This window comes from Pongo abelii, chromosome 15 (assembly GCF_028885655.2).
Source record: "Pongo abelii isolate AG06213 chromosome 15, NHGRI_mPonAbe1-v2.0_pri, whole genome shotgun sequence".
NCBI classification, from domain to species: Eukaryota; Metazoa; Chordata; class Mammalia; order Primates; family Hominidae; genus Pongo; species Pongo abelii.
In genome coordinates, this window is record NC_072000.2 from 69,374,071 (window position 1) to 69,385,757 (window position 11,687).

The 11,687-nt window shown below is 46.5% G+C and overlaps 1 long non-coding RNA gene across 1 annotated transcript; it reads right to left on the reverse strand.

The window, feature by feature from the left end:
* Positions 1-1,183: 1,183 nt before the first annotated feature.
* LOC103892369 (uncharacterized) lies at positions 1,184-10,725 on the reverse strand. The gene is made up of 4 exons (XR_656590.3): positions 10,597-10,725; positions 6,887-7,077; positions 6,095-6,184; positions 1,184-2,218 (listed from the first exon to the last, which is right to left on the reverse strand). It is a non-coding gene; the product is annotated as an uncharacterized LOC103892369 (long non-coding RNA).
* Positions 10,726-11,687: the final 962 nt, after the last annotated feature.

An 11,687-nucleotide genomic window follows, 5' to 3' on the forward strand; every position in this document is an offset into this window, starting at 1 on the left:
GGGGCCTATTATTTGTTTAATCACGTGATTACTGCTGAATGTTGTCACATAGAGGAGGGGATGTTAAAAATGATCTACCCACACTGTCCCTGGTATGTCACTGCTCTAGGGTCTGCCCCAGCCTTTTGCGGTGGACAGACAGCCTCTGGGCTGGAGTAAGCCAAGCAGCAGGAACTCCTGAGTCTCTCTAGGGTAGGGACCATGTATGGAAAGGGTTTTCCCACAACATTCTTTTTTTTCTTTCCTTTTCTTTTTTTTTTTAAATGGAGTCTTGCCTGTCGCCTGGGCTGGAGAGCAGTGGCGCGATCTCAGCTCACTACAACCTCCGCCTCCCAGGTTCAAGTGATTCTCCTGCCTCAGCCTCCCGAGTAGCTGGGATGACAGGCGCCTGCCACCACACCCAGCTAATTTTTTGTATTTTTAGTAGAGATGGGGTTTCACCATGTTGGCCAGGCTGGTCTCAAACTCTTGACCTTGTGATTTGCCCGCCTCAGTCTCCCAAAGTGCTGGGATTACAGGTGTGAGCCACCACACCCAGCCCACAACATTGTATTTAAAACTTTACCCAACACAGAAACAGTTTTGAGACAACATAATCCTGACCACTCAGTCGCCTGATTTGAGAGTCCATCCTGGCAGCGCAGAATGGGCTCTGGAGCAACCTCGGAACTTCTGGTATTTAAAAGTTTGATTCCATGGCCAAAGCGTTGTGGGTCTTATTCCCATTCTAGAGAATAAAAATATCGTGGGGGCCTTTAGTCACCATCCCAGATGGGTGACTTGGGAGCTTATACTGGCCTAGTGCTCTAACATTGGGCAGAGTGTTGGAGATGACTTTGTTCTCCTGATGGCTCCTGGCCCCTAGACAGACCATTTTACTGCTGGCTCCATCAAAGTTAACCCTTGAAGAATGGGAGAGTGCAGGGCAGAGCTCAAGCAGTGAGGATGAACACTAAACTAGCCCTGGCAGACAAGGTAAGGCTGGCCTCTTTTATGGCCAGCCCTAGGTGGGCAGGGATGGTGACTTTCTCTGAGAAATAACTTAAAAGTGGCCCAGGATAGACACACCCCACCCCACCAAGGCCTGAAATTCTCATCATTGCAGTCACTCCATTGAGGTATTATCAATACTACTATTGCTGTGTAAACCAAAATGTATCTGAGTCTCAATCAATTTAGAAGTTTATTTTGCCATGACTAAGGACATGCCTCAGGGGGTCCTGACGACATGTGCCCAAGGTGGTCAGGCTACAGCTTGGTTTTATATATGTTAGGGAGAAATAAGACATCAATTAATATGTAAGATGTACATTGGTCAGGTCTGGAAAGGCAGGACAACTCGAAGGGGTGGTGGGGAGGGGAACTTTCAGGTCACAGGTGCATTCAAAGATTTTCCCAGGGCAATGGATTGAAAGAGTTTATCTAAAAGTATGGAATCCATAGAAGGGACTATCTGAGTTAAGATAAGGGGTTATGGAGACCAAGGTTCTTATTATGCAGAGGAAGCCTCCAGGTAGCAGGCTTCAGAGAGAGTAGATAGTAAATGTTTCTTATCAGACTTAGAAGGTGCCAGACTCTTAGTTAATTCTCTCCTGGATCAGGGAAAAGATGTGGAAAGGGAAAGGGATTCTCTACTGAATGTAGATTTCCTCCACAAGAGACAGTTTTGCAGGGCCATTTCAAAATATGTGAGTAAAAGAATAGAGTATTTTGATTTCTTCAGGGCCTGTTGTCATGTGATGCTATGTTAGAGTCAGGCTGGAATTTGGTGTCTTATTGCTATGGTCTTAAGATCTCTTTTTTGATGTTAATGCTGGTCAGTCGTGCCTGAATTCCAAAGGGAGGAGGGTATAATGAGGCATGTACAACTCCTGTTCCCATTGTGGCCTGAACTAATTTTCCAGGTTAACTTTGCAATGCCCTTGGCTGAGAGGAGGGGTCCATTCAGATGGTCAGGGGCCTTAGAATTTTATTTTTAAGGAGGCTGATGTGGGCGGATCACCTGAGGTCAGGAGTTCAAGACAAGCCTGGCCAACATGGTGAAACCCCATCTCTACTAAAAATACAAAAATTAGCTGAGCATGGTGGTAGGCACCTGTAATCCCAGCTACTCAGGAGGCTGAGGCAGGAGAATCACTTGAACCCGGGAGGTGGAGGTTGCAGTGAGCCAAGGTTGCGCCATTGTACTCCAGCCTGGGCGACAAGAGCGAGATTCCATCTAAAAAAAAAAGAATTTTATTTTTAGTTTACAGCTACTACCACAAGGTTTATTCTGCTTCCTAGATACTCTTGTAAATGGACAAAAGTGCCACCTGGAGGGACTGCTACATTCACCCTGAAAATGACAAGGAAGACCAGCTCCTCATTAGCCAGCCTGGTCATTCAGGGGCCACGGAGGCCAGGGGTGCACAGCAGGGGTGGGCTAGTGGGGAGTCTCAGATAAGGAGAGATTTGGGACAGTTGGGCAGGATGAAGAGAATACTTGAAGGAGAGGAAAGGTCTGGACTGCCCAGGCTGGGGGCCGTACCTGGGGCCTAGGGATAGGATAGCACCGTCCTGACTGCCTTGACTGGTTCACTCCAGGCATCTAAAATTGTCATATGCCAGGGAGATCAGGAAGTGGCATGAAGATATTCCAAAGGCAACTGATTTCTTCTTGGAAGTGGTTAAAGTTATTGATTTAAGTCATGACAGGCTCAAGGGCACTAAGAGGGTCTCTCAAAAGGAAATCAAACTGTTTCTCCCGGCGACTATTGGTTTTTATTTAGGCAGAGGTCTAATCTATTGAGGTGAAAGCCACTGGGTCTCGCCTCTGGAGCAATCTGGGGAGACCTATAAAGTTTATTGATTTGACTTACTTAACTTACACTGGCTTATAATAAAACAACTAGACCCATCAATCAGTCCCCAGACCCCCTCAAGAGCATGATTACAGAGTGGATTGATTCTTCCTCTGAGATGGCAGCTTATGGGAAAGCACTGAGAGGGTCGGGGCAGTAGATGCTGCCCCATGCTGGGGCTTGGTCCATCCCTTTACATTGCACAGTGGCATTCTAAGGCAGCACACCAGGGGAGGCCACTTCTCCACCCAGGCGAGGGACCTAGGACAGGGCCAGGAGTTCTCTGGGAATAGCCTGCAGTGACCTCTCTGGACAGCAAAGAGCTAGACAGCCCCATCAGGCAGGTGGTGGAGAGCTGTAAGATTTATCTTTGTCAGGTGAGAAAAAGCAGAATGAGGATATTGACAGAGAGCAAGGAGGGAGGGGTGTATGCAAAGGGCAGACAGCCAAGATAACTGAGCAGGGCCTTCCAGAGGACATACCGCAGGCCTGCCTCTGTGCCAAGCGGAAGGACCTGCAGTGGCAGGGGAGAAGGACTCATTCAAGCCAATTCACTGGTATTTCTCTTGCCTCCAGAAATAAGACATGTCCTTCCCTGGGGTTAGTTGCAGGCCTGTTGGAGAGGCATGATGTTTCCATTTGAATGAGATTATGACGTGAGACCTTGGACCATGAAATGCCAAGTCAGCGGCACACATTGTAAGTGCTGTAGGTATTCAGAAAAAGGAGTGCCCTGTGAGGGCTGGAGAGGTTGGGGAGGGTCTCAGAGAACAGGTGAGACCTGAACTGGGCTTCCCTAATTCAAGAAGACTAGAGGGGAGTTGGATGAGTAAATCCATCTCGTAAAAATGTAGCATCCAGTGTCTGACTGGGCACAGAAACACTTAAGTACTAAGAGGTAATATATGTGTGGTTAAATTAGAGAGCTCCGGACTCAATGTGTGGGTTTAAGCCTGGGCTCCACTGATATTATCCATATGGGTAAGTAACTTAACATCCGTGAGTCCTTCTCTTGTTGTTGTTGTTTGTTTTTTTGAGATGGAGTCTTGTTCTGTTGCTTAGGCTGGAGTGCAGTGGTGTGAGCTCAGCTCACTGCAGCCTCTGCCTCCTGGGTTCAAGACATTCTCCTGCTTCAGCCTCCCGAGTAGCTGGGATTACAGGCATGTGCCACCACACCTGGCTAATTTTTTTGTATTTTTAGTAGAGACGGGGTTTCACCATGTTTGCCAGGCTGGTCTCAAACTCCTGACCTCAGGTGATCTGCCCACCTTGGCCTCCCAAAATGCTGGGATTACAGGTGTGAGCCACCGTGCCTGGCCTCTCTCGTTTTTTTTTTTTTTTTTTTTTTTTTTTAAAGACAGGATCTCACTCTGTCGCCCAGGCTGGAGTGCAGTGGCAAGATCTCAGCTCTCTGCTACCGCCTCCAACTCCTGGGCTCAAGGGATCCTCCTGCCTCAGCCTTCTAAGTAGCTGGGAATACAGGTGCACACCACCATGCTCAGCTAATTTTTATTTTTTTTGTAGAGGTGGTGTCTCTCTATGTTGCCCAGGCTGGTTTCAAACTCCTGGGTTCAAGTGATCCTCCTGCCTGCATCTGTGAGTCTTAATCTCCTCATGTATAAAGTAGGGATATCAGTAGTACCTAATAATGGTACCTAATAATGATAGTAATAATAATGGTATTTAATAATATCAGTGCTATAATAGTATTAGTTAATAATATAGTATTACTAATAGTAGTAGTACTTAATAATAGAACCTATTTGGAAAAGTAATTGTAAAGATTAAAAAAAGTTAATGTTTGTAAAGCACTTAAGCACTGTCTCATGCGTAGAAAATGTTCCATCAGTGACAGTCACTGCCATCATTATTATTATGAGTGCTGGTAGTAATGGCATTCAGATTACCACCAGGTTCTGGCGAGCTCTGATTCCTCAGACTATTTGGGGGAAAAGGGGGCAAAAAGAGATTCTCTCTCCATCCTAAGGGAGATCACATAGGGAACAATATTCAAGGTTTGAGCTTGCTTTCCCCTAAAGGAAATAACTTCCGTGGAGTTCTCTCTTTACCTTCTCAGCCCCAGAATGTTCTCCCTGTCCTCCTCCCTCTCAGAGCCCAAGTGAGCCCCCTCCTCAGGAAGACTTCCTCTACAGCTCCGGTCACCACCCTCCTTCCTCCCCTGAACCGATCGGCTCTCCTCAGGTGGGAAGTCAGAGGACCAACTCCTGTCCTGTTGAGTCTCTTTCAGGGCAGGGCTGTGTCTTCCCAATGTGTTTGTCTCTCAAAACCAAGAACTGGGCAGAGCACGTGCTCCATAGACCTTAGATGAATTGAACCTTATTGAGACTGCAAACTGGCTCTCTGCCAAGACTGAAGCGTTTGTGCTCTCTCTCCCAATCCACCCTCCAAGTGCTTTCCCATCAAGATCATTGTCTGCACTGCAGTCAGAATCATTTTATAATGAACCTATGGAACTGATCCCACAACCTCCTGGAACACAGGCACCCTGTGGGGTCCTGCCCCGACTCTATGAACCTCCCAGGACGGTGCCAGTGGGTAGGCTGGGCGTCAGTGGATGACAAAAGGGAAGCAGCTGCCACTGCTTCAGGCCCAGATTTTGATCAATTTCCAGCCTCTTCAGGCTGTTCCCAAAGAGGTGGCCACCCTAATGCCAATAAGTCTTAATAAATTTCCACTTAAGTGATTAGAGTACCAGTGAAACCTGACAGCTGAGACTAATTGGAGTCTGTGTGGGAGGAGGGGGGATGACACCCCTTCTTGATCTTGTGGCTTTCCTTCAGGGATGGGGGCCCCCCCAAATCCCTTTTTGTTTCCCTGGTTTTCAACAATTGCCTATCTGGGAAGCAGATTATTGGAATCATTTCTGTACCTCCCACTGCCCCTATTTTGATCTCTAACCCACAGGGTTAGGCTTCGGAAGGGAAATTAGCAAGGAGATATATCTCAGGATGATTAGAGAGAGGCTCGGCCCATCAGGAGAGATGACAACAGAATGAGGAACGCCTACATCCAGAATATACCATCTTAAACATCATGCACAGACAGGCATACACAGGCCAAGGACAGCCAGTCATATTAGGAATGATAAGAGTGAGGCACGGCCCTAAGTCCCCATTTAGGGGACTTCATGGAAAGGCATTTTGGCCCAGATGTCATGGAAATTGCTCTAAACACAGGGTGATTATCTCCTCAAGCCCATGAGATCCTCTTTGAATTACATGTGTAGCCCTTACCTACAACCTGAAGGGCAGGAGTTGGAGGCCCAGGAGCCCAGTGAGGAGGTGAACAAGGGTGTGCCACTGTGCAGCCAGCTAGTTTAGAACCTGCAGGGCAGAGGTAAATTATTTCTGACCCTTATGGGGCCTCCCCTTATAATGGGGCCTCCCCTAAAGTCACCATTGGAGAACCAGCAGGGATTTAATGAGGAGAGAAAACAGCTTTGAGCCTTGGACTTGAAGTAGCCTACAGAATAAATAGGTTGGCTGGGTGCAGTGCCTCACGCCTGTAATCCCAGCACTTTGGGAGGCTGAGGCGGGTAGATCACCTTAAGTCAGGAGTTCAAGACCAACCTGGCCAGCATGGTGAAACCCCTTCTCTACTAAAAATACAAAAATTAGCCAGATGTGATGGCGGGCACCTGTAATCCCAGCTACTCAGGAGGCTGAGGCAGGAGAATCGCTTGAACCCAGGAGGCAGAGGTTGCAGTGAGCTGAGATCACACCACTGCACTCCAGCCTGGGCAACAGAGCAAGACTCCATCTCAAAAAAAAAAAAAAAAGAAAAAAGAGAATAAATAGGTTGAAGAAACTCAGACCAAAGACAATTCTCTGGGGATTCAACAAAGGCATATCTAATAGTGCTGGCTCCACACAGCAACAGTTTCACAAAGGGACTCCTAACCTTTTGTGATACTGTGAGATGAAAAATAAGCCACTCTCCAGTGCATCACCTTGAGTGATATTTACAAGCACCTTCAGAGCTGGGAAAAGGAGCAAACGTTCCTCACTTACCCTCCAGCTAGTTACCTTTTGCTTTTTCCTGAGCTGACAAAAGTTTCAGGGTTAATAAGCGCTCAGAACGGAGGCAAATGGAACTTCCAGAAGCAGTATTTCTGCAGGTTGGTAGGGATTAGCCATGGTATCTCAGAGGTCAAGAAATACACAGATCATGTCCATTTCTCAAGGCTCTTTGTATTTTTTTTTTTTTTAAAGGAGAACTATCAAAAGAGAATTGTAAACATTGTGATTTTCGGAAACTTTACATTTCATAAATTGATACATTTGAACAGCAAAGGCACTGAGTTATTTCGCAAGATAATTATAGAACTTTTGAAAATATTTATTTATAAGGGACCCCACGCAGTTTGATCTGAGGATGAGGACACAAGTTTGAGCTGTTTGAAGAACATCTTCTTTCAATGTTGTTGTTATTGTGGCTCTGAGACTTCTACGTATAACTTCATTTGGAGATGAGTCAAAATCTTAAATTTGAGGCCTTTACCTGGCCTGGGATAAATGGGATGAATTGCTTCCTTAACCCTTCATTTCCCTCCCACCACGATAGCCCCCAGTTTAGCAGAAGTAAACAGTTTATACAAATGCAGCATTTGATAAAGATTCAGAAGTCTTAGATAATATTTAATAAAGATTCCTTTGTTGAATTAGATAAATTGTATTTATTTATTTTTATTTTTGTCTCCCAACCCCAGCTCCCACCACCCCTTCCTCCTTCTGGCTCTATTTTTTTTTTTTTTATTTTTCTTTTTTGAGACAGGGTCTTGCTCTGTCGCCCAGGCTGGAGGGCAGTGGTGCGATCTCGGTTCACTGCAACCTCTGCCTCCCAGGCTCAAGCAGTCCTCCCACCTCAGCCTCCCAAGTAGCTAGGACTACAGGCATGTGCCACCACACTTGGCTAGTTTTTGTATCTTTTGTAGAGACAGGGTTTTACCATGTTGCCCAGGCTGGTTTCAAACTCCTGAGCTCAAGTGATCCACCTCCCTTGGCCTCCCAAAGTGCTGGGATTACAGGCATGAGTGACTATGCCTGGCCTTATTTTTATTTATTTATTTATTTAGAGACAGGGTCTAGCTCTGTTGCCCAGGCTGAAGTGCAATGGAATGATCTTGGCTCACTGCAACCTTCACCTTTCGGGCTCAAGCAATCCTCCCACTTCAGCCTCCTGAGTAGCTGAAACTACAGGAGTGTGCCACCACATTCAGCTAACTTCAATTTTTTGTAGAAATGAGGTCTCACTATCTTACCCAGGCTGCTCTCCAACTCCTGGGCTCAAGTGATCCTCCTGCCTCAGCCTCCCAAAGTGCTAGGATTATACTGTGAGCCACTGGGTGAGCCACTGGGTGAGCCACTGGGTGAGCCACTGGGCCTGGCCTGAGAAATTTTAAAGAAGGAGTTATTATGGCTTCTGGGATAGTATTTGGGGGTCCTTTTTACCTCTAAGGCCCAAATATCAAGCATTGAGAATGAGATTCAGTTACACACCCGTGTTTCCGCAGAAAGCCTAAAAAGACTTCGAGATGAAATGCCAAGCAGAGGGAAATTGTCATTCCTAAGCTTATATGTAGGAGACACCACCGTGAATCACTTCAGAACTTGGGTCTCCCTGTCTCTTATTCCAGCTGCGCCCAGTTCTGTGGGGCACCTACCAGCTCCCACAAGTGCAGTTGACCATGAACCATCTCAGGCCCACTCTTCCCTTGCTTTCTGCCTTTGAGTCTCTGAGTGACAATGCAAGTGGGACCATCACGGTAGCCTGCTTCGTACTCACACTTAGGGGACAGAGACACCCATGGAGAGAGCCTTTGGTGTGTGGTGTGTGAAGCAAGGGAGAAATGCTGTTCCCTCTCTTTGCTCTCTGGCTGGCACTGAGGCACCTTTTGAACTCCTCCACAGGCCCCTGAGATTGGACCAGCAGGAGCCTGAGGACGAGGCCGCCTCAACACCACAGCTCTGTATTGGTTCTTTTTTCTTCTCTTTGCCTCTCTACTCTCTCACTTCTGCTCCTTCAGTCACATTGCTCAGGAAAGAGTTTGCAATTTAGGCCTGTTTTAGGCTTTGCTTTCTGGAAAACCCAGAACCCTTTTTATACCAACTGGTGGTGTACTTGATCTTCCTTTTACAGTTTTCTTGCAACTGAGTTTTTTTAGCCCAAATGCAAGATTTGACATTGAGATTTGTTACATGCCATCAATGCAATTTTTTTTTAAATTCTGATTTTGCCATTTAACAGTGCAAGCTGTCCTTCCTAGCCTTGAGTTATCTACAAATTTGCTCATAAAATTTATTGACTGTTAAAAAAAGCCGTCACTGGTCAACCTCTGTAACCCCATCTCATGCTTCACCCTCCTTGCTAACTACCTTCCAGCAGCCCCACCTCCAATCAGGTGCGCAAATGGGCCAAGCTCTTCCCGCTCAGGGTCTCGTACTTGTTATTCTTTCTGCTTGAAATCCTCTTTCCTCAGGCTCTGCACATGGACATCTCCTTGTTATACTTTAAAACTCAGTCTAAATGACACTTCTCAAAGAGGATTTCCATGACTGTTGTGTTTCTGTCATAGCACATACCCCAGGCCATGAGTACTATGCCTCATTTATTAGTTTGTTTTTTTGTTTGTTTGTTTGAGATGGAGTCTCGCTCTGTCGCCCAGGCTGGAGGAGGGCAGTGGCGCATTCTCAGCTCACTGCAAACTCCGCCTCCCAGGTTGAAGTGATTCTCAGGCCTCAGCCTCCCAAGTAGCTGGAATTACAGGCATGCACCACCAAGCCCAGCTAATTTTTGTATTTTTAGTAGGGACGGGGTTTCGCCATGTTGGCCAGGCTGGTCTTGAACTCCTGGCCTCAAGCGATCTACCCACCTCGGCCTCCCAAAGTGCTGGGATTATAGGCATGAGTCACTGCGCCCCGCCTAGTTTGCTTTTTATTGTCCATCTTCCTAATTAGGGTGAAATCTACAAGAAGGCAGGGCTACTGTCCATTTTCTCCACTGCTGGATCTCCGGCACATAGCCCTGGTTCTGACGCCTGCCAGGGGCTCGATAAATATTTGTATCACCCACTCCACTTGTGCACTAGATGCCACCTCCCTCACCTCCTCGAGGCATCACTCCACCAGTCCCTCCTCTCTTGTGCATCATCATTTCTCTCACTTTCCTGGATCATTCCCGTCTGCAGACAGATGTGCTGTAGTTTCTCCTATCTTAAAAAACAAAACAGATAGACAAAAAATCCTCTCTTGGCCCACATCCTCTTTCAGCCAACACACTACACATTTTGTTTATTGCCTGTCTCCTCCACTAGGGAAGAAGCTCCATGAGGGAATGGCTTGTGTCTGTTTTGCTTATTGCTGTATCCCTAGTGCCTCAAAAGTGCCTGGTGCATAACAATTTTTGAGTTGATTGAATAAATCCTTTTGTGGAATAAATGAATAAAACAGTAAAGCCTTTTTCAATCAATAGAAAAATCAGTCTTATATCTTGAGCAATATCTAAATAACTTAAAAGATCAAGATGGAGGCTGGACACAGTAGCTCACGCCTGTAATCCCAGCACTTTGGGAGGCCGAGACGGGAAGATTGCTTGAGCTCAGGACTTTGAGACCAGCCTGGACAACATAGTGAGACCCTGTATCTACAAAAAATAATTAATAAGAAAAGATCAACATGGAACCAAAAAACAAATATACATAGGACAGCTCTATAAAGATATGTAGCAGCTACTTAACTGTGTATGTGTATTTTCCATTCTTTGCCTTCTAATATGAAAAGGTTGACGGGATAGTTTGAGGGAGAAGGGAAAATTTGCCATAGATTCCTCAGCATCAGGATAACCTCATTGCCTTAGGGCAAAAAATGAAGCCCACAGGTAGTGACTTTTCCCAAACTCGGTGTCCTCCCTTCTAAGGGCTTAGGGCATAATCTTCCACAAAACACATCCAGATTGCTAACTCACCGTAAAGGAAAACTCTTATGTTTACATGGAACCCAGATGCCAGGAATTTTCTAGAAAATGGACGTGCAGTAATAGTGCCGGCCAGGAGATGGCGACGCGCCTTTCTGTCCAGGAGGACTATACTCTAGGTGGCACTGAAGGACTGGGAGAGAAGGTTGGGGTCTCCTGGGGCCTCCTGGGGCCAGCCAGGGGCCTCTGGGGGAGGATGGCCTAGAAAACAGGGCTCTGCTTCAGAAGGCTCATTCTTGTTGGCTGGGCCCCCATGAGTAAAATAGTTGTTGTTGAATATGACACATTGTTAAGGCTTTAGATGCAAGAGCAATTACAAGTCCAGCGTGGTTGGCAGGTCTACAGTCAGGATATTTAACTCAAATTCAGGGAGTCTGAAAATCTAGGACAGCTCCTTGGCAACCCAGGACTGACAGATCTTTTGTTCGACTTTTCCTAGGCTTAGGCAACAGCCTCTGAGAGCCCACTAGATTTCCTCCAACATGGAGACTCAACCTAGCCAACATTCTACCACAAGAATCAGTACCTGGGCTTTGGGGTCCACCAACGCTTAAAATTGAGTAACTGAGTGCAATGGTTGCAGGTAGGCAATGTGCCGATAGACATTTACATTTCCTAGAGAGAAAGTCCTTTGTTCCATCTCTTTCTCCAAGAGCTCTGTGATTCAAAAACTGGGCCAGGCACAGTGGCTCACGCCTGTAATCCTAGCACTTTGGGTGGCTGAGGTAGGAGGGTCACTTAAGCTCAGGGGATTGAGACCAGCCTGGGCAACACGGCAAAAACTTGTCTCTGCAAAAAATACAAAAATTAGCTGAGCTACTTGGGAGGCTGAGGTGAAAGGATTGCTTGAGCCTG